The 21,823-nt window shown below is 40.1% G+C and overlaps 1 protein-coding gene across 2 annotated transcripts in view; it reads right to left on the bottom strand.

The window, feature by feature from the left end:
- LOC122787461 (protein spinster homolog 2-like) overlaps positions 1–21,823 on the bottom strand; it is a 792,211-nt gene that overhangs the window by 95,761 nt on the left and 674,627 nt on the right. The gene's annotated exons all lie outside the window — the stretch shown is intronic.

The following is a 21,823-nucleotide window of genomic DNA, read 5'->3' as shown; positions in this document are numbered from 1 at the left end:
TTTTTGTATCAGGCTTATGAAAAGTCTAGGTTACCAGTGCTCTGTCTGGGAATGAAAATATTTGCTATAACATCCCTTATTTATTTATATATTTGTTTTCCTCCTCACAGCTGTCTTATCAGCTGCCAGCAGCTCCTGTCCTTGTTCACAGAGTCTTTTGGACTCATCTTAGCCTTCATAGGCTCAACCTAACACCCATCTGAGGCCTGTAACAAGACTGAGGAAGTTGATGCAGTGCCATAGTGCTGCAGAAATATGTCTCTAACTCCTCCACCCACCTGGTAGCCTTATATTTGGGGGGTGGATTTCTGCTTCCACTCATGCACAGCCTCCTGACTAAGCAGCTCACTGCTTGTGCAGCACAGAGCTCACCAAGATCTTAGTGCTGCTTACTGCAATGAGCCTAGGCTGCCTCCCTCCCCTCCGGATGGGAAGGTCCATGTTAATTACTCATTCCTAGCCTCAACTTCATCTTGGATGCAGTAAGAGATTTGCCTCCCTTTGGCACACCACTTTGTATACATTTATTTTTGCCCAGAAAGCTACATGGAATGTGTTCCTTGACTGGCACTGCTCAATTCACAAAAACAAGCTCCCTGCTTCCAAGGCATCCTCAAGGATTTCCACCCAGGACAGCTGGGTGTATTACTACTCCCATCATTACGAATGTGGGTCACAGAGTGTGAAAAGAGTGTCATATGCTGGCTGATGAGGGGGTCTTGACATCTATTGCTTGCGTAAGCATCTTAGAATGAACATGCTCATGATGTTTGGTGTACCGTCCATATAAACTTTTTGGTCCATCTATTAGCACCCTCCTAGCCAAGGGGGAGGTGAACCCAACAAAAGTCTCACCTCTGACCTCATAGGAGAAATGACCTTAGGCTGCTTAATTCATCCCATCCCCACTGCTCCTTGGATTATTGGTAAAAGCCTGATACAGAGGGGATCCCTACCTGTGTCAATGGGCATGTCATGGCAGGGAAGACAGAATGCTTGTTGAGCTTCTGTCTTCCCTTTTCTGAACAGATCACCACATCTCCATCACACAGTGGCATATACAAGAAGCTGTGAGTCACACATGCATGCAGTTCACAGACTTAGGGAATAAAACATAGTAATGGTGATGCAGTCCATGAAGCCGTATATCCAGTCTCCTCCTCCCCACAATTAGAAACACAGAAAACATGGATAAAGATACTCATAAGCTGGCAATGGTTAGGGCTGACTTCAGATGGACAATGCGTAAGTTGGGTAAGATCACTGTCTTTCCCATATGCAGTGAGTCACCAAGAATGCAAACCCCTTGTGTAAGGACACATCATACACACTGTCCCGGGATAGTTGAGATTACTAGGGAAAGTAAAAGGGATGCTGGAATGGTTAACAAAGAAAGGAGGAGACAGTTGTGTGCACAATAACATGAATGGAAGGATTTCAAGAATCAAAGGAAAAGCTCTTCATATTGTATGTCCCCGAGAATTTTCCTATAACTCCAATAAAGTTTGTCGAATTACAATTAATCACAAATGCTGCTCTCTAAAACTGTTTGTCAAAATGGTGGCTGTAACAAATCCTGAGTGCATGCTGAGAGGTGGAAGGTGGCTAACTTCTAAATTTCTATTTTCCCTATAGAGGAGAACTTCTTAAACAAATTTAGCCTACTACATGGTCATAGTAACTCTGAAATTATTCTTTTATTTAGAAATCATTGACGGAAAGCAATGCCCAGTAATTACACAATGAAGAAATGTTTACACACTGTGCTAATATAGAAATAACTACTTACATATAGGAGCTACACAACCTTGTACACAAGACTGAATGGTCATTTGTACAAGTATACCTGAGACGTGGTTTATAATGGTTTAGTGATACAAATAAAAGTGCGTGAAAAGTTTATTAACTAAAAAAATACAGACAAGACAGATAACTTGCAAAGCACAGTTTGTATGTTCCCATCGGGTGACATTTTCTTAAAGAATGATAGGAGTAGCCCTGATGTTGGGAGTTTGGGGATGGGCACAAGAAATATTTGGCTATAAATAAAGCGGGAGCTTGCCATACTTTAGCAAAACTTTTCAGAGTACAGCAATTTGACCACAGTGGGATCTGACAGATGTCATGCCATTTGTTTGCTGCATCCAGTTAGACTATTAGTATTAGCCATGACATACAACTTGCTGTGAGAGGAATTTTGTCAGATTGTGTAGCTATGAAAAACCTGCTTTTAAATATAGTGCATCAGCTTCTTATTGGAAGATGCCTCTGGTGTGGGCACTGTGCTTTTGTTTCTCTTCAACAAAGCACATAGAAGCCACCACCGCACTGTTCAGCAGTGTAAGTAAGGTACTGTGGCACTGCCTGTCCAAGGGACAGTGGGGTTTCAGGGACATGACATCACTATACCAGAAAGCATCATATTCTGCATCCTGACCAACATCCTGACATTGTGGGCAAGGGCAGAAAAAATGTAAATGAAGTTACTAAGTTGGTCATGGATCAGCAATGACCTTCATTAAACACTGCTCAGCAAACCAAACTGATCTCCTGTGATTAAAATGGAATACATTAATCAGTGCCCTCCGCAAAGGGAAACCTGCAATGTCCCTAAGCAGCAAGGACTGATGCTCCATGCTATAAACCATATGAATGTCTAAATAGTCTGTGCTCATAAAGCAAAATTTCAGCATAAAGGAAACAAATCATTCTCTCCCCACAAAATCACAGGATGTATGATGCACACTTGGTGTTTCCAAGCTCCTATGTGCACCCCTATTCATCTACTAGAGCCTGCATAGTCTGGAAAAATTACATGTCTACTGATTTTCTGGTCAGAGCTTTCAACATTTGTACCTACTCTCCATGGGAAGGAAGGTTATCATAAGATTATAATAGGATTCTCATCCTTCCCATCCACTTCAGCTATCCAGAAAAAAAAAAGAAAGGGGCAGAGTCTTTAAAAGTGGTACACATATACCTGCTTAGGGGTACTCAATAAAATACAGAAGAGGCAAAGTGATTTGCATAAATTCTGAGAAAGAGAATACAGATAGAAGGTATGGAAGATATTTCAGTCTTGTCAGGTATAGTCATGTCAGTGTACATCAAATCCATTTTAGTCTTGTTGAGGCAATTATTAGGTTGTACAGTTAGCCTTCTAGGGAAAATAATCTAAGCAGAATGCATTTCTTGTGCCCTAACTTTGGAATATCTGCTCAGTTTGTTTTGCTGTGCCTTGGCTGCTTTCATACTGTGGCAATACACACATGCACACACACTTGCATGAAACTTGACATCTACCTATGCAGGAAATATGACTATGTATAGGCGGACACAAATGATGGCCAAAGACTAGATGCACAGCTGATGAAAAGTGAGGAGACGAATGAAGTAAAAATGAAGCCGTGTACGGCTTAGAAGGAATTTGCTTGGTGTAGAATAGTATGGTAAAGTGCTAGACTTGACTCTGAATCACATTCATGTACTGGTAGCAGATGCATTCATTGCTCACGATTAGAGTTATGAAATTAATACAACAATGTCAAATTGTGACTATAGTATGCAGAATTATACAGAACACTAAATACCGCTACCATACATTTGTCATGAAATGAAGGATACTACGTTACTGTGATTAATCGTTCAAGCACTTCAGCACCCAGTTTGGCAAAAAACATGGGACTAAGTACGATTACCGTCTTCTGCACATTTATTTAGTTACTATCAGTAGAAGACAACTCTCAAGTTTCTCATTCACTGTGGTTTTTAACCTTCTGGAGCCAATTTTGCTAGTATTGGGAGGCAGAGTGGAAAAAGGCCCCTATTATGCATTTGTAATGAACTCATGGAACTGATGTGTCAATAATATTTTTTTATTTTGAATCACAGGCCAAACATAATAGAAATGAATGATTTATTGGCTTTGCATGTAGGGAACAGAAGTGGAATGAGGCAAGAAATTTGTTTGACAATATGTGATTCATAGTTAAAGAATGTGCTATCTGAAGAAAACCTGCTGCTTAAATATGGCTATATTTATGTGTAATAGAATTGAAATTAGTATTTATTCTGTACTGATTAAAAGATAAGAAATTATTATACATGAATACAACCCAGGACTCCACACTTTATTCTCTACTTGAAACAACAATGCTTTGCTCTAAAATCAGTCTGGAGCGGAACAGCTGTGGCACCACATAGGGAACATTAAGGAGTCAGGCTTGGGAAGAACAATGAGCAATTGACAATGCTTCTAGGAACCAGTATCCTGTTTTTTACATGTACTTCCTCAGCAATGAACAATGGGTTAAAAATATCAAAACAAGTGAAAATATCTTCACATCTAAATACCAGCCTTCATTGCCCTTATTCTCCATGTAACTGAGTATACTTCGATCAGGTACTCAGTTACATGGATGTTCTCCTTCAATATCTGTATTTTGCCTTTTTAAATGGGTAACACTCTATGTCCAACAACCTTTTCCGTTGGTATCTATTATATGTGGTTATAATACAAATTTCAAAAAACCTAGCTAAAAAGCAATAGGCATTATTCTGGAAAGCCAAGATCCTAAGGGGGTAAAAAGAAAAAAAATATAAGGAAAAAACTGAGACCATTGTCTAAAAACTGAACTCTGTAGCAGTGGGGCTGTTGCCAGCTGTGGCATTTTGGTTACCCCTAGTGGCTCTGTATTGATTTTAAAAATTGGCTAAGCCCAATGCCTGCTTTGCTAAAACATAGCATTACGAAAGCATTTATATGTTACTAGTTTGTTGACATCTGTCAACAGTTTGTTTGTTGCTCTTAAAACATACTATTCATTTTAGTACTGTTATTTATTTTCTTGGTCAGGAGGCTCTTTAGGTTGTGCCTTTCTAAATACTTGGCCATATAAAAGTATAAAAACATATCTTTATCTTCTGTGTTGGTGACCTCTGAACAGTAACTAGGGTCAAAAGTTGAACTTTAAAAGCATGACTGCAGAAACTGAATGGTATGGGACTTCACCTCTTGATACTTCAGGTTAATACTGCATTTCTTAAATGTTTCGGGCATGTATCAATGTATCCACGATAATGTCTGACTGTTCCTTCTATCTATCCACATAGTTCTGATAAGATGACCAACCAGCCACGCATTTGTTTACCAAGTCACCTTTGTACTTTTTTTGTATAATTACTCACGTCTTCAGCTTCCCTAGTGCCCAGACATCCCATCTTCCATGCAAGCATCTACTTACCTACTGAACTATGTATTGTGAGGTGTGGTTATCCAAACAGTGTTGACATGGTTCTGAAAACAGCCTAGATTCTGCTAAATCACAACATCAAATCCAAAAGTAATTTGAAGTATACTTTAAATGCATCAAATAAAGTCTGGTACAAAAGGTTAGAAATGAATGCATTACAAGACTAATCTGCATTAGTAGAAGAAACTATGGCAAACTTGTGCTATCTGTACCGAGCTTGCATGTAATGACCAAAATAGAAGCAGATAACAAGCACAATTATCCAAAAGCCCACTAACAACCTTATCCTCATGATTCACACCTGCAATTATGTTCTTCATTTTTAAGTTACACAGCTGTTGGAATGTGCTACTACGTCCTCCAGACTTACCAAGAATGTTAAACTGTGATAATGGTAATAGTCTGTTTCCTTAGCCTTACCATCTTTGAATCATTTTATTTTTACATTCTGTTGCACTACAGTTAAGCTTATAAATGGAAACTGGATGAGACAAAATTTTTGAAAGCAGCTTTTCAGAACGTCCTTAAAAAAAAGGGTCTCTAACTGAATTCATATACACATGAAGAATCTTAAAGCTTCATCAAGTGCAATTTTAATCCATACAAAAACACAGGAAATATAATACTTCAAATGCAGATAGGTGTAGAGAAATAGTATACTGAGTAAAGAAACCACCTGATAAAAGTACTGAGAAAGCCTTGGATTGCAATCAAGTTAGGGCGGCATAGCAGAATACCTATTGCATGCTTCTTGTGAAAAAAGATTGTAACATAATTTTTCTCCCACTCTTTTCTGCCTTCTGAACTTCTTATTAAACTGTTTTTGTGCTAATGCTAAAAAACTTAAGACATTTGTCCTGAAGCTTTACTAACCATGTTTTTCTATATTAACAGTCCAAATCTTTCCACCTGGGAAGCTACTAAAGTCAGTAGAAAGAACTAAGAGTAGATGCAGATGCTCAAAGATATTTTAACTATGGATGCTTTCTAACAAAGTTGTTAAACAGCTCATAAAACACTTAGGAGGGCCTCTAGCTATGTCCTGCATTAAATCCCTGAAAAAGATCACAGAAGTTGCAGGTTTTACAAAAACAGTTCAGATCTAGGGTGTGAGGCTCAGCTAGATAAATCTTTTGTTCAAGCTACTTGTCGAAAGAAGGAGAAAAACTTGCTAGTAGTATGCTAGATATTATTTCTCTTTATGTATCATACATTTTATGCAGACATTTATTCCTTAAAGTTGTTGAAAATTGAGATAATTTTTTTTTATTCAAGACAGTATACCCTGTATGTTATAAAAAAACTATTATTTTAGTTTCATTTATGGTGTATGCTTGCTTGGGTCATATCTGCTGTTTATTCACTTTACCACGATCAATTTTTTCATGTATTTTTGGACCCCCCTTCATGTGTAATCCACATGACTATTAGCTCCTTTCTATAGCCATTCCTATATCTCCATTTGTTCTTTAGTCTCACTGGTACTACCCATGGGGGCTGGGATCTTTCCATTGGTGGGATGGGAATGGGATGTGGCTTGGAGCATAGCAGCTGATATGGCCACATACACTGTCCTGCATACCAGGGGACTTTTTGTATGCTCTAGTTGTTTGGGCTATTGACACTGGGCCACATTCCAACATATTTGCTCTCAGTGTACATCTACCCTGATTCCAATACTTGCTCTCAGTGCAAGTGACTTACTTATGTGTACAGCCTAACTGTAAACAAGCTTATGCTGGGAGCCAGATTCCAAAAGACTTGCTTTCAGTGTAAGCAGTCACTTGCATTGAAAACAAGACTTTTGGAATCTGGCCTATTGTGTGCATCAATTAGCTGCAGTCTCCCCTATGCTGAACAGCAATGGCAGTTTGGCACATAATGACAGTACTGTCCCCATCACTGTTGACATGTCAGATCCCTGGTAAAAACCCTTTCCTCCAAGAGTCGAAATGTTGGAATAAAGCCAATCATTTCTACCCCCACATGGCTTTTCCAGATCCCCAATCATGTATTTAAATACTAAATAAAAAGTGTCCATACTCATTAGAGAGCTGTACATCTGACAGGCCAGTAGATTAACAACAGTCAGGTCAATAAAATGTATACACTTCATTATTTTTTGTTTGCAGTTTCTTCGTTTTAGTATATAATGTTTCTGCAGATGTATTTTACATGCAGGATCCAGAAAGAGGAGTATAATGCAATATATCTAAACACAATGGCTTGAAACAGAGTCAGAGACTCTGCACCGGAGAAGATAACCTTTGTACATGTGGCTTCAAACAGGTTTAACAGGGCACACATTCTAGACCTTTTATGAATCTATATGAATTCACAGCATGCTACAGTAAAGCATGCCCTTGTGCAGTTAGGGACAGGAATAATACAGTTACAAATGGAAAAAAGAAAAATGCTAAGAAACTGTCTGGTACTGCAATTGGGAAAAATTAAATGCATCTCCTGCGGAAAACTGTAGTTTGAAATGTTTTTCAGTGCCTTAAGTTTTATAAATGTAAACATTCACAGAAGTAGCACCAATATGGTGAGAAAGGAATGACACAGCAAATTATATTCTCAGAAGGTGTGCCATGGAACTCTGGGGACCCTACATACATAGATGTTTTTTTCCCCAAAGATCTATTCCTATGGGCATATCCATCTATTGAGGAACAGACTATTCATGGTGATTATTTATGTTTGCTCTACCAATAAAACTTTCCTTTGTAGAAATGTAGTAGTTCATACCAGCGAAAAGTACAGTTGTGTACACCTACCATAAATGTAGATGTTCGAGTGTCTTCACTGTTGCAGTCATGACTGTAGGGTTCTCCCCTGCCGGCAGGCAGTCCTCGGTTGGCCAGAATCCCAAAGTCCGGGTCCGGTGTCGGCTGTTCAGCCATGCTCCCTGACGTCAGAGCGCCAGGAGTACAAAGCTGACAGCCGGCGCCATCTTCTCCAGTCTTTCTTGCTCCAGATGTCAGGAGTCCCAAAATGAAAAAGGTCCCATAATCTTTGCAAATACACCTCAGAAGAATGGTGAAATAAGGAACTACATAACAGTAAAAATAAGAGGGGACAGGAGGGAGGGAAACCCAGACTGCAACAGTGAAGACACTCGAACATCTACATTTATGGTAGGTATACACAATTGTACTATGTTCATCGTGTTTCACTGTTGCAGCCATGACTGTAGGGTAGAATCCCAAAGCTGAAAGAAAGGGAGGTGGTCATAAAGAAGAAGAAGGGGTGGCTAAAAGGCCCTGCAAAACTGCAGAGGCGAAGCCTGCCCTAGACTTAGAGTAGAGAGGTAGATTGTAGTGCTTAGAAAAAGTATGCACTGAACTCCAAGTTGCAGCTTCCAAAATGTCTTTGGTAGGAACTCCCCTGAGGAAGGCCGCAGAAGTGGCAGCAGCTCTGGTGGAATGAGTCCGTATACTCCCTGGGATTTGCTTACCATGGTGTGAATAACAAAATCTGATTCCATGAGCAATCCATTTAGAAATGGTCTGTTCTGAAATGGCTTTACCTTGGAACTTGAAGCATAAGAAACAAACAATTGTTCTGATTTTCTGATGTCCTTGGTTCTGTCCAGGTAAAAACGTAGTTGTCTGTGTACATCCAAGGAATGCAAGATCCTTTCCCCTTTATTTTGAGGAGTGGGGAAAAATGTTGGCAAGTGGATGATAGTTTGATTTAAAGCCACTTTGGAAACCACCTTAGGCATGAAGGTAGGATTACTCCTCAAAGATACTCTGTCTTGATGAAAAATAATATAAGGTTCCACAGCCATAAGAGCTTGTAACTCTGAAACTCTCCTGGCAGAGGTTAGGGCTAACAAGATAGCTGTCTTCCAAGATAAAAACTTGATGTCAGAAGAGGCAGCTGGCTCAAAAGGAGGCAAGGTTAGTTTTTCCAAAACATAGTTGAGATCCCAAGCAGGAATGGGAGGAGATCTAGGAGGTCTTAAGTTCTTAGCTCCTCTGAGAAACTGTCTCATGAGTTGGTGGGAAAAGATGGGAGGGTCTGTATTATAATGAGCAGAAATAGCAGAGGCATGTATCTTAATGGAAGAGAAAGAGAGACCCTTGTGTAAGAGATCTGTCAAGTAAAGTAAGATTAAGGTAATGTTAGGAAGAAGAGGATCAGAATCCTGAGCCTGCATCCAAGAACAAAATCTTTTCCATTTTCCTGCATAAGATTTTCTAGTGCTAGGACGTCTAGCTTCTAAAATGACATCCATAACCTGCTTGGGTAGGAAAGAAGAAATCAAAGGCCCTGGATTAACCAGGCCGCCAGGCTGAGAGTTCTGACCTGAGAGTGTAGAACCTGACCCTGATGTTGGGACAGAAGGTTCGGAGACTGAGGTAAAACCCAAGGGGGCTCCAGACATAGGTTTGTTAGAGTTGGATACCAAAACTGTCGAGGCCAATTTGGAGCCAGCAAGATTATCATCTTGGGCTTGTCCTGTTTTATCTTCAATAAGACTCGTGGAAGAAGAGGAAGAGGCGGAAAGGCATATCCCGAGAGGTTCCTCCAACTGAATGACAGGGCATCCACTTTCCAAGCTTCTCTGTGGAAAGTCCTGGTGCAAAAAGTCTGAAGTTGATGATTGAGATGGGATGCAAAGAGGTCTTTGTGAGGACATCCCCAGACTGCTGTTATCATCCTGAATATTTTGGTGTCCAGCATCCATTCGTGTGGATCCGAAAGGTTTCTGCTCAAACTGTCTGCCAGGAAGTTTTGTTTCCCTGGTAGAAACTGAGCTTGAAGATCCAGATTGTAAGCTAGAGCTGTGTTCCATAGATCCATGGCTAGTCTGCAAAGGGCGTAGGAATGAGATCCCCCTTGCTTGTTTATGTACCACATAACTGTGGTGTGTTGTCCATCCGTATTAGTAGTTGTCCTGGTTGTAAAAGATTCCTGAAGGCCAATAGAGCTTTCTGAACGGCTAACATTTCCTTTAAATTGATATGCAAGGTGCTTCTGATCCTTTGTCCAAAGGCCCTGTAGACAGTTGCCCTGAAAATGGGCTCCCCAAGCATAATCCGAGGCGTCCGTGGTTAGAATCTGAGTGGCAGGAGGCAGACAGAAGGGTTTCCCTTTGTTTAGAGCACATGCCCTGGACCACCAAAGAAATTCCTTTTGAAGGCAAGGAAGGACGGTGATCAGTATGTCTAAACTGTGGCAATGCTGAGACCATACACTTTTTAGGTACCACTGTATTTTCCTCATGTGTAGTCTTGCATATGGTACGAGAAGGATGCAGGAGGCCATGTAACCCAAAGCCTGCAGGAATTTCCTTGCAGATAGTTGAGTTAAAGTTGCCAAGGTTTTGAAAGTTGAGGCCAGCTGTAATTGTTTTTCGGATGTCAGAAATGCCATCTGGGTTGAGGTGTTTAGAAGAGCACCCAGAAAAGTTATCTGTTGTGATAGTGTCAAATTTGACTTTTTTATGTTTACAGAGAATCCCAGGAACTTGAGGAGGTTCTGTACAAATTTTAGATGCTGGAGTAAGACATCCTTGCTGTCTGCCTGAATTACACAATCGTCCAGATAAGAATAAATTTGAATTCCGTTGAGTCTGCAGTAAGCTACTACTGGAGCCAGGCATTTGGTGAAGACCCTGGGCGCAGTAGACAATCCAAAGGGCAGCGCAGAGAATTGAAAGTGCCTCGATCCGGCCTTGAACCAGAGGTATTTTCTGCGCTCCTGCCTGGTGGGAATGTGTAAATATGCCTCCTTTAAATCCAAAGTTACCATCCATGCATCTTTGGACAGCATTGGAAGTAGCTGCTGTAGAGTAAGCATCTTGAATTTTGGAATCTCTAGAAAGGTGTTCAAGACCGACAGATCCAGAATGGGTCTCCACGAGTTTTGCTTCCTGGGGACTAGAAAGAGCCTTGAGTAAAAACCTTTTCCCATCTCTGAAAGTGGAACCAGTTATATGGCATTCATAGCCAAAAGAGTTTCCACCTGGTTTAAGGCCTCCGTCCATTGATGTTTTGGAAGGTCTGGCCATCCGCTTGGCCTTGGCAAGGTATGAAAATGGAATTTGTAACCTCTTAAAACCACATCCAAAACCCACTTGTCTTGGGTTATTTGAGTCCAATTTTGATAAAAAAGAGAGACTTTTCCTCCGAGAGGGGCTTCCAGGCAAGAAGTTCCTGAAGCCCAACAGAGGGAGTCATTGAGTTTGTTTCCTTTGAGATTGTGACCTGTCCTCTCCTCCCCTAGGGGTGGAAGCAGTCCATTGTCTTGGTCTATAAGAAGCTTGAGTTTGAGGTCTTCCTCTGGAGCATCTATATCTACCCCTCTGAGGCCTGTCTGAAGTGGGAAAGGACCAATTTTTAGAAGGCCAATTCCTACTAAATCTAGGTGGCTGTACTTGTAAGAAATCTTTAACTGTTTGCATGGATTTCGCCTTATCCTCCATCTTTTTAATCACCTCTTCAGCTTTTGATCCAAACAAAACATTATGCTGAACAGGAGCATCCAATAATTTAGCCTTTACTTGTTCAGGCAAATTTTGCTCCTTTAGCCATGCATGCCTTCTAATGACTGTGCCGGAGGCAGCAGCCCTACAAGAAGCCTCCAAGGCATCAAATTCACAATGTAAACCATGCTTCCCAACTTATTCAGTGGCATGCAGTAAGTCATGCAATTCCTTATCATCTGCACAGGCAGAAATGGAAGAAAGCTTTTGTTTTAAAACAGACAAGAGAAATTGCTGGTATTTCAGCATATGAAACTGACAGTTTAAAGCCCTAATGGACAAAGTAGCAGAAGTGTACACTTTTTTGCCCCATCTTTCTAAGGATCGAGAATCCTTTTCAGTAGGAATGGGATTTTAGCAGAAGCAGCCTTAACTCCCTTAGGACCCTGAGAAATGGTTTCAGGGTCAGCAGAAGGGTTCTTGTATAAAAACAGGTGGGAATCAGGAACCCTGTAATATCTATCAGGCTTAACAGGAGCAAGAGGAAAGGAGTCAGGGGTTAAAGTTAGCCTCCGAAAAGGCATCATCCACAATATCCAAAACAGGAGGAATAACCAGGGGTCTATGTTGGGGAAGAAGAAGAAAATCCCTTAGTCTTTTCTTAGATTCCGAATACTCCTGTCCTTCCCAGTGGAAATGTTCCCTCATTTCATGCAAAGTTTCCCCAAAAGAGAAATCCTCAGGGGGGGGGAAGCTGAAGGAATGGATTCCTCAGCATCAGAATCCTCATAAGGAGGGAAAGAATATTCCTGATCAGAAGAAGAAACTGAGGAAACAGAAGTCTGATCAGAGGAATCATAATAAACATCCTGCCTTGGCCTTTTATCTGGAGGGGGATGTGAACCCCTAATCATAGTACGTAAATCCTCTGCCATCTTGAGTAACTGTTTCTGTGACTTGGGAGCCGGTTCAGAAGAGGCCTGTGTTGCAGTCTTTGATTTAGAAGGAGTCTTTGTCTTTGTCTTGGGCTTTGCCTTTATTAGAAGCTGAGTAGGCCTGAAAACCCCTTCGGAAGCCAGTACCTGCACAGCGGCTCCGGACCCATCCGAAGGAGCATTGTCCGAAGGTCCTGCAATAGAAATATTTAAAGGCCTGGTTGGCTCCTCATGAGAGTCCATTTTGGCCATCGGTTCTGAGATGGCCGACAACAGGGGCTGCAAAAGTGCCTCACTGACGATGGCCAAACCTGAAGCTGGCTCTGCTTGTGCGCTATCATCAGATTTGGACCTCGGAGGCCTGTCTTTAATCTTGCGACGTTTGTGAACTCCGGTAGCCGGAACCGTATCCGACGACATTTTGTAGTTAAAGCGCCTACCGAAGTAATGAAAAGCAAAATCGTACCTTCGCTTAATTGTACGTTGATTGAATCTAGCACAAAACCGACAACTAGCTACGTCGTGGTCAGGGCCTAAGCAAGGAATACAGTAAGAATGAAAATCCTTATGAGGTATTTGCTTCCCACATGAAATACAATTATTAACTTTTTCTGACATCGGAGTGGAGCAAGAAAAAAAGTTTCCCCAACGGGGTACTTAGCTTTGAGTGGAGAAGAAAATCTTTGGACTGAAGTTTATCAGGAAAAATCATCAGGAGTCAGCCAACCGGCACTTGTGAACTGCTATCACCGCACGGCAAGAAAGACTGGAGAAGATGGCACCGGCTGTCAGCTTTGTACTCCTGGTGCTCTGACGTCAGGGAGCATGGCTGAACAGCCGACGCCGGACCCAGACTTTGGGATTCTGGCCAACCAAGGACTGCCTGCCGGCAGGGGAGAACCCTACAGTCATGACTGCAACAGTGAAACACGATGAACATCTGGGATCAAGCTGTTTTCAGATTGGTTTTCTCTGATTTCTTCTGGGAGCAAATGTACCTATCAGGTTTTTACAAATTCCATTTTTTCTTTATGGAAGAAATGTTTCTACAACATAGGGGTAATTGTAAAACCAAATCTTATTCCTTAAGGAAGTAATGAGGACAAATGAATCACAAAATCAGAAAATGAAGATTGTTGAAGCCTTGTTTTCCAGAAATTCCTGATATTTCCTTAAAAAAGTACAACTGAATTTGGAGATGGTAAACTAAATTAAGGGTGTATGGTGAGCTGAGGTTTGTTTGTGTGTCTGCATTTCAGTATTTCAGGAAATGCATACTCAGACTTTTGTTTTCATGATTTGGTGATTCGGCCTTCTGAAGTGCTTTCCTTGCTGCAAGTCTTTAATCGATGGAAAAGGTTCACACAGCAACTGTCCTGAACTAGGCATTTCTGTATATGCACAGACTCCATGTTCCTCCTAAACCCTCACTGTTAACTTTTCAGCATATTACCATACTGTTGGATTAGCAGGTTTGTTGGACAAAGCTGTTTTAAACACCAGTTTAAAAAAAAAAAAAGTGACAAACTAGTCCAGTAAGAGGTTAATATGGGAAAAGGTTCAACCATTGTCCTCCACCTTGTCAGAGCAGAACAAAGTAGTTTCTGCTAATCCATATAGATGAGGAAACCAATGTCACCATTTCTGATAAGAGCACTGGGGTGCAGTTATTTTATGTAGGTTGTACAGAGGTAGGAGAATGTCTGCAACATGTTCTAATGCAACCTTTTATTTTAATTTTGCATGATTATGGGTAATTACTTCATTTTAAATCCTGTCTGTTGCAAAGCTGTGGGAAAAGGCTTATGCTGCAGTGCAAAACTCTTACATCACTGCAGCACATATGGAACTCTGCCTCATAGGTGTGTACTAGGCTAATGGCCCTGAAGCCTTTACAAGCCTAGCCCATAGGATTACCCTGGCATCATGGCACCCAACCTTAGTTCCCAGTACCTCTATCGAGTAGAGCCACTGGAGTGATCCCCGGGGTGAATTTTATATTTTCCATCCACTCATCAAGATTTCTCTTGAAGAGGGTCAGTGAGGTGCTCTGCTTGCCATGTATGGGAAGTCTATTAAATGTTGTGTTACCACCATGCCTTTCACTGCCAAGTCTTGAACCCAGGACCCTGTGCACTGCAGTCAGAACAACATACCACTATGCCAAATCAGATGTCATGATTATGCCAAAGTATGTCATCAGCAGCAACACCAACAACCCATCTAATACAAAAATGAGAGGACAGTGCACAGTCACTGAGGGGTAGCTGAATACATAATTAAGTTAAGTTTTGTTAGGTAATCTTCAGTGACTTCAGGAGGTCAGGATATGTTTTCCAATAACAATAAGAGCAGTTAACCATTGGTAGACATACATTTGTATTTAGTGCATATTGCACTTGAATGCTTCGTAGCAAAAAGAGTTTTTTTTTTTTTTTTTTGAAGGTGCTGTTCTTATTGTAAGCCATTGCTGTAGTTTCTTTCATAAGACTTCAAACTGTCATGTGTGTGTGTACTAATTGCACAATAGCTATTCTACTGTGCATATATTAGCAAAACTAATCAGCAACGTTTATGAAGTATGTAGTACAATATAAATGTGGAATTCAGCTGGAAATATTCTGGGTGTAGCAATTTAGTACCATACTCAGGAAGGAGAATGTACAAGTTTGGCTTTGTATGAGATGCATGGCACATCCTGTCTAGGATGTGAGAGTGCATCATTCATGAATGGATCTATATAATGACAGTCTACAGCTTGCAGGTAACTCAGGAAGATGGATGGTATATGACTGAACCTGGTTAATATGTCTCACATACACACAGCGGCCAGAGTGCATACTCAGATTTGGATTGTGTACTGAAGATGTATAGGATGTATGGAAGTGTGGACTGTGTGCTCTGCATATTAGAGATCTAGTTCTATGTTTATGCAGTGTGGGGGAATGTTCCATAGATGTTCATCATGGGGGAAGGTTTGTATATTATATAAACATCAAACTATGGAAGAATGTTGACAACATACACAAAAAGGAGTAGTAGTAGGTTACATCTAAACGCACACACGCACACACACACATTCTCTCTCTCTCTCCTTCTCTCTCTGTGTACAAGTATGTGCATGTGTTTCTCTAGGAAAAACTGACTGCATCAGGACTTTAATGGCTATGGATTCCCTGCAGATGTTACAGTTTAACATACTGGATGCACGGCATCTAAACTGTGATATATTTTACCATTTTATTATACATGTCAGTGGTACACAATCTACTCCTTCTGTGTACCTGACTGTAATGCTGCAATCACCATGAAAAGCTGTAGGCATACACAGCAGAGGAGGTCTTCTCTTAGCCTGCTGCTGCCCATTGTACATGATCGAATAATGCAACTGCCTTACTGACTCTGTACATGTGTACCAGCATATATTTGCATCTCATTTTGGAGTAGAGATCTGATCAGCAGAACCTCCATCTCTGTATATTACTGAATAGTTAATATGGGTATGGCAATTCCAATGGACCGTGTGTGTGTGAGAGAGAGAGAGAGAGAGAGAGAGACCACATTGTGCAGTAGTTTATAGTGCTTAAGGCAACAAAGCCTCTGTTATTCTTTTTTTATGTTAATCTAGTTACATTTCATATAATGATGCACAACCCTGGCCCACTGTCTAAACATTCCCTCAGCACCTTGCTTTGTACTATTGGGATGACTTTTTTTTATATGTGGTTACCTAAATCTAAATGTATTGTCACATGGCTTAGATGCTGTAGCTTTGTACGCAGGTATTAGTATTATGAATTGCGATCAGGATATTATTCCCTTGGGTGCCTTAGTTTACATTTCTGGTCCATACAACAGTTAATAATGGTACACAATGGCACTGTCTTACGTCATCTGCATAATCTCTGGAATTCTGATTAGTATGTGGCTATACAATGGGAATTCTATATCACAACTGCACTGTGCATTATTGATTAGCTTTATGAATCACACCCTATATTCAGTTAATCAACTAATCAAGGTAACTAATAGTAGGCAGTATTACTAAACACTCAACACAGCACATTTTAACCATTTCTAAAAATGGGTTAGACTCCCTTTCTCTGCCTGTAAGAAGACACAACTTATTAACTTTTTGTGGGGGTGAAATTGTTTGTCCCATATCTCACATTTATCGGCTAATGCTATGTTCATCAGTGCCTGCAGCAGCAGAGATCTGCATAGCTCACTGGTGATTGCAGGGGCAGACGAGGGGTGACTGTACTATTAAGTCTAAATAATGTTTCTATATAACAATTTCAAAGCAAAAAAAGTAAAATAAATAAATAAATACACTGTGTGTGTGTGTGTGTGTGTGTGTGTGTGTGTGTGTGTGTGTGCGCGCATAATAAGAGGTTATGCTTAACAAATATAATGCCACTGTCATACTTGCTAGTTAAAAAAAAAAAAAAGCTTCTCTCAGTCACTTCTAGCAATTATGTTATTGGAATTGTAATCATCTCTCAAAATTAATCCTTCCCAAACAAGGAATGCAGTACACCCCCCTTCCACTCTCACCTAACATGGAGGTGTCATAAGACTCATTCCAAACATAGATGACTGGTGTCAGACATGACAACGCTAATGCTATGCTTACAGGCAAAGTTTCTTCCAGCCACTACAGTCAACAAATCTAAATCCAAATAAACCTGTAAACACATTTGAAGTATTAAAAAAATCAGCGGACATTTAATGAAAAACGTTGACATTCATTTTCTAAAATGTATTTGTAGGTGCTTTAAGCACAGCAGAGACAGAGTATCTTGTATTCATACTACAGTCCCTTTCTGTCAGTTTCTGAATTGTCAGTTTACTAGTATATTAAGATTACATGAATAACATGTTGTTTTTCTGGCTTGTGCTGGAGTAAACAAATCTTGGCTTTTTGGCTTCTTCAGGCTGTGGCTACAGTGACTTTGTCCTTGATTCTTAATTTAGATCTTAATCACACACAGTGCATGCTACCATTCACATGAGTCCAGTTTTTCAATCCATCCTGACCACCATTTCTAATAGTTAAATGTTATTATAGATTATTTCAGTAGCCAAACTGGAGCCAAGTTGATGTCAGTGATATTTCAAATCTAACTTTTCAGCTGTCAGATGGCACCTTACTATGTGGATATTGAATACTTCACCTCTGGCAATAGGGCACAGTCCTTGGGATGCAGGACCCTTCATCATCGCTCTGTGGCTACAGTTTGATCCCAAGGACAGGGAGTCCGGTGTGTCACTGCTACATGATCGGGTAGAGAAAAAACGCTACAGACAGCCATCTGGACCTACTGTTTCCGTCAAATGATTACCACGAGCAGTGTCATGACTTTTGCTCAACAAAGAATACAGATTAGCTGGAAACTAAAAGTAGAAAGGATAGCAGCAAGAAGTTTAAATAGTATTGAATATAACCTAAGCAAATAACCAGGACAGATTGTGTGCATATCAGGGCTTAGTATTTAATTCTGGCATATTGTTATACCAAAAGAGTAGGCAGAGTAAAGGCTAGATCATTACAGCGATACAATATTCTAAATCAGTATCAGAAATGCATAGCAACAGGATATTAGTACCTGAAGGCTCTCTTATGTGAAAATGTAATTTTCATCCTTAAAAAAAGTAAAAAAAAAAAAAAAAAGAATGGTCTTTAATGTGTCTCAGCATTCAGATTTAACTGTAGTTTCTAATTGACTCCCCAGCTGACACTCCTGAATGAATGGATGGTTCAAGCTGTGATTTCTATTTCTTACACTCCATCCCAACTGGAACAGCCTCCTGAAATAGAACAGCTAGCTAATAGTTGCCTTAATTAGTTGGGTTCAGGATGAAACATAATGGCTTTAGCTGATAAATCACTCACTGCAGCTACCTGGCATGTCCTCTGCAACCTCAGCATTTAAAGAGGAAGTAGTTCAAAAAGCGTGTAGGATGTGAGTTATAGGTTTAACCCAGAATGAATGGCTAATTGTGTATAGTAATAAATATTCAATTGAACTGTTAGCAGGCAGATAACCTACGATTACGTTAAATGTAGAAATTTAGTTCTGGCTGTACACGATAAGGCATATAAAGATTTGTTTTAATAAAATTGTTTATCTCTCCTTAATATGCATAGCTCTGATGAAAAGGAAGGCTTGATAACAGTTTCCAATCCCCTTTAGAGAGTCAACAAGCTTTAAAGCGTAGCATTTTTCAAAAAAAAATGTAGGTGGAAAACAAAAGGGACAGTCACAGGACAGGGAAGTATGGAGGTCATACATTTTTTTTTATTACAGCGAAGCTGTTGCGCAGAAGCAATTGGATGTTTCTTAGAAATACAGGGCAAGCAGATTGCTGACCTGGTGGGATTTAGAAGGAAACAATGTTAGGCAACTAATGTGTGGATCCACAAATAGATGTTCTCAGTTAAGAAGAGACTCAGGCAGGTTCTTGGGTTAATCAAGATGCTCTTGTTTGCCATCACATTTGATGTTTCTATGTAGGGTATCACAAGAGAGACCCAATAACATTTTTTTGCTGAGACTGATTTTTTCTGCATGCACAATTCTTGGGATTTGTATTATCTGGAATTTTGCAGCAAGTGTGTCATTAACAGAGTGGTAGCAGTTTATACAACAGTTTCCTCTCTGATACTGTGTCCACACTTGACCATACAAATGAACAGCAGTCAGAATGCTAGTCTTTTGTTATCCTCATTGTCTCATCTGCGGTCTATGCTCCATGATCCTACCACATGGACACTTACTCAGTACTGACTTTGAAAATCCCATGCTGTTGTGCATGTCTTCCAAAGTATCAATATCCACCACAATGAAATGCCCAAGACTGCTTTTACTTGCAAAGTATGATTGACTTGATTGTCAAGGAAAGGTTTCTACACCACTGACACAGTAGAATTTCATTTCTACCAAAAGTATTAGTATCCCTGTGCAATCCTTGAACTTCTAACAATACAGAAAGTTAATGTACTGAATACTTTAGAAGCATTAGTTTTCATTGTCTGAAGCTTAACTTTTCAGGCCTTTTTCTGAAAATGACAGTAATGGTCATATGGGAAAATACAGTCAGTCTGTTGGTACATAAAATTAAAACAGAATGAAGTCCATTTTGTGGATGTTTTGGAAAGCTGTTCCGACTTTCTGTACATTGCTTTGCTTTATTAGATGATACGTTAATGAAATTGTTTTTAATCAAGCAGAATTGAAAATAACTTGCAATTATAGTAGAGGCAAAATCTGATCCGTTAGCTTTTCATGCAATAGAAATACTTCCCCTTGTTTACTACCATGTGAGGAGCTGAACCCGATGTACACCTGCTACTTAAATATTACAAATATGAGACTGTACAGTCCTAGATAGCAGGAAGAGATAAACTTCTTCAAGGATGTACAGGAATATTTAAGCAGTGGTGTTGTGGGGGTACAGAGCTCCTTTTATGAGGGGGGGGGGTTGCATCCATGCAGAAATGCCTTTACTGTATGCAGGCTGTGTGGGTCTGATTTAGTAGTTTTGCTGTGTGGGTAAATTATTTCAAGTGCACTGCTGTTTTTTGACAAGATATTCAGCCATATGGCAATAATCCTAATTTGAAGAAGGGTTTTGTTTTTACATTTGTGAATTAGCTGAAATGAGTATAAAACATTGGATTTACAGAAGCAGTATTTGGAATGACATTTTTTCTCTTCAGAATTATCTCCTGAAGGATAAATAATGTTATCTGTGCATTAAGATGTATAAGAATATTTGCTATCACTTCTGCTTTGCTCCTGATTAGACTAACCTAGCCTCCACAGTTCACATACACTGTCCTGATTGAAAATGAAACTATACAGTCTGACTTAGGATCTCTGGGGACACAAGTCAAGCAGTTTTACTGCTGACTTCTGGCTTTCTAAGCCACACAGTGTGGAGGAGATAAAGGTAATTTTCTTTAGACAGGAGAATGTATATTAACAAGAGACATAGTGTATACAAAAATCATTATACAATTTTTTTGCTTCATCAGGTAGCACTGATTCAGTTTGTATTCACCTGAGAAACATTGAATAACTTGAACCAGGTATGTTGGGTCCAAATACCCCATATGAAGTACCCAGTTACATTAACTTTGTTGAGAGGTGTGACTCAAATATTTAAATAATTAGTACTCTGAAACTAAATGAGAGTTCAGCCCTAGTTGCTCAAAAATGAATCAATGGGGTGTGGAATATCTGATGTAAAGTGATAATACACAAGATGCTGTGTTAAAGTGTCATAAATGCTGCCGGACCAAATGTTTTCCAGCTTGCTTGGCCACAATCTCCTTGCCTTTACATATATGCAAATGACAGGCCTCTATCTGGAAAACAGTCTATTCCTCATGTGTGCCAGCTTACCTAAAGGAATGGGGATGCTGGAAAGATCACCATAAGTCATTTTCTGATTAGGGTAAGTACTAGAGATGTACTGCAGATGAGGAAATGTAGGAATCATGTTGACACATTAGCACTGTAGTAAACAGGATGCCATTTTCCTGCACTGTAAGACATGTTAGTGTTAAGGAGCAGTGACCTCTGTACAAGCCCCCAAAGTAATAGTATGGTGGGATCTAAGTATTTTGTAGGGGTCACTGCAGTGACGCAAATTTTTACTTTATACCCTAAGAAAGGACAACCTTTCTTGCGACTCCACCTGATGAATGGATCACTTTCTGAACCTGAGCCATTGGTGTTGCAGATGGAGGTCTTACCTCTGTATCAGTGGGCAGGAAGAGGCTGGACTGCACACCTTAACAGCACCGGGTATGACTAAGAAATTCATAAATCCAGTGGTGACAAAAGCCACAAGAACCTGTAACTGATTACATAGTGATTGCTTCTGGTCATCAGCTGCCATCTTCTGAATGGAGAGGTGTAGTTATCATCAATCCATCCTTTTATCAGCTAGTGTCACCTGTCAGATGCTGTTTTTATCTCTGCCATTATAAAACACAGTGGTGAAATATAAACTACTCTATGATGTACACATGCATACAGTGGACTACCTCCACTGTAAAACCTACACTGGCCAAGTAAAAAGTAACCCCTGATCTCTGTGTTCAAGTATTTTCTGTTAGTGAAACACAGAATTTCATTTTGCTTTCTGCCTCTGCCAAAGTATATTTATTTTGGGACTGTAGTTCTCTA

The sequence above is a fragment of the Protopterus annectens genome, chromosome 13.part0 (genome assembly GCF_019279795.1).
Source record: "Protopterus annectens isolate FY-2018-M chromosome 13.part0, PAN1.0, whole genome shotgun sequence".
Classification (NCBI taxonomy): domain Eukaryota; kingdom Metazoa; phylum Chordata; order Ceratodontiformes; family Protopteridae; genus Protopterus; species Protopterus annectens.
The sequence above is the reverse complement of the archived record's forward strand: the minus strand, read 5'-3'. Positions and strand labels throughout refer to the sequence as shown.